Below are 2,257 nucleotides of genomic sequence, written 5' to 3' on the forward strand. Positions count from 1 at the left end.
GCTCCTAAACGCTTACTTCTCTCTTTCCTTTGAGGAGCATGGAAATAAAAACCAGAACCAGCTACACCTTATGTAAGCGTAGTTAATGAAGTATTAAAAGGCTTGTGCAAGAGTACTTGAGCAGCGAGGGCTGAACCAGATGACCTCCAGAGATCCCTTCCGACCTCAGCCGTTCTGTGGTTTTATAGGCTCCCCAGCAAGAACACTTTTTTTTTTTTTTTCCATAAAGACATTTAATCTCTTTGTGCTGGTAACAATGATCTGCCTTGCACAGATGTATAATTACCATTATTCTTCTCAGTGGTAGTGAAATTAAAGTGGTCATTTCTCATTCTCAGTGCTAAACATCATACCATAAGGGAATTAAGAATCTGAGCTAAACAGAGACATGTTCTGCCAGAGAGAAGAATCAACCTAGCTACACAGCCCCAGGCATCATTTGAGATGGCACCCATTTACCCTGACATTTTGTTCATTCCTCAGTTCAGTTTGATGATGCTAACCCGTGTTGCCATTTTGATTAGGACTTGATAACTTATACCACAAGGTATAGAAGAGTCTATAGAATAAGGAACATTAAAGTGTTATGGGACAGCACATGCAGAAAGATGCTTTATTTGAGCACAAGGCAGTGTTGATAGGGGATATGAATTGATATTCCTGGTAAATCTTAAGAAATCTGAGGTTTGTAACTTACCTGCCTGAAGCCCAGGTTTGAGAAACTGAAGTTTCAGAAGCTTCCAGGTGTCACAAAAGTGACTCAGGATGTTCCGCAACCAAGTAGGAAACAGGACTCAAAGGTAGATTTACAGTTTGTACAAAAAGTTTAGTCATTTTCATGAGAGCCCTTCTGAATCAGGGAAACGAGGAGACATGCTAAAATTTATAGTATCTTACATACAATTTGCAATAAAACACCACGCAAACACACCTAACCATATTGTTACACCAATCCTGACTCCACAAATCATCTTCCCATGTTTTCACACGCAGCAGAGCTCCTGGCACAGGACTTCAGTTGGCTCCAGTCCTCCGTTTGTGTCTCCCTGAGACCTTGCTCTTCCCTGGAGCTGAAGCTTTCACAAAAAAGCACTTCTGGTGTTTTGTCACATTATCATTTTGTTGCTTCTTGCAGAAGATCAGCTTGATCAGAGCCCGAAGTGGTCAGCCCTTTGCTCTCACGCAGGGTCACAGCTACATGCCCACTGGTCAATGGGGGAACTCTTCTATAAGAAGGGTCAGCAATCTAAGCCAGGAACTAAACTCTGATCATTCTGCAACTCTGTCCAAGGGTATCCACCATCAATTATTTGAGCTAAGCCTCCTAAAAAACAGATTTTATGTTCCTGTTTAACTTAGACTTATTTATGCATGCACAACAGCCGCAAAGTAAAAACATCCACTGTCAGTCAGCCATAAATCGCCCAGTGCCAGGCAAATAATAATAATTAAAAAAATGTTGACAAAGTTTTATCAATGTGGCTTATGAAGTATAAAACTCTCATAATAAAATGCTCACAAGTAGCTCAACCTTATTGTAAGGAGGGGTGCGTCTTCATTTCACAAAAATTAAGATAACTGGCATATGGAAAAAAAGCATTAATCCATACTCTGAATTAAATTACTTTGGTGTAGTGGTTATGTCTGTAAGTGCTCCCCTGGTAGAGTGATATGATCCAAAATTTGAAAAAGCAGATTAGGTATTGAGAAATATTTCTCATGTGATTGAGCATAAAGCAAGCAAGTATTTAACCTGCTATTCCTTCTCCTACACATAACAACTAGAGAGGCTTTTAATCGCTCATAGGAGAATGGAGATAATTACTGCATGTTTCAATTAAGAGTATGAGTTGCTTGTGAGCAAAAGAACCAAGCATTTGTGTAGCAAGGCAGTGGAAAGAGCACTGCTGACAATCCAGCTGACAATCTGGCAAGAGAAAGCACTGCGTAACTGCATTGTTTAAGGGAGAAACTCTACCTTGGAAAGAAATACGGGAGATGAAAGTACCCAGGGAAAAAGATCTTTTGACTGCATTTTCTTTGTCTAAAGCTGTAGAATAGCCGGCAACTAATGAAATATGAGGCGAGTTCTCAACTTTGAGATTAGAACTTTGCTCTATAATGTTCTTATCCACTTTCTTCATTCGTCTGGATAAACAACATTTGAATGTCTTTTTTGAGAAGCACTGAATATGAAAATGTAAAAATAAAACAATTCCTGGAGATTTGATAAAAATTATACAATCTCCTGCATTTC

The sequence above is a fragment of the Cygnus atratus genome, chromosome 3 (genome assembly GCF_013377495.2).
Source record: "Cygnus atratus isolate AKBS03 ecotype Queensland, Australia chromosome 3, CAtr_DNAZoo_HiC_assembly, whole genome shotgun sequence".
In the NCBI taxonomy this organism is placed as follows: Eukaryota; Metazoa; Chordata; class Aves; order Anseriformes; family Anatidae; genus Cygnus; species Cygnus atratus.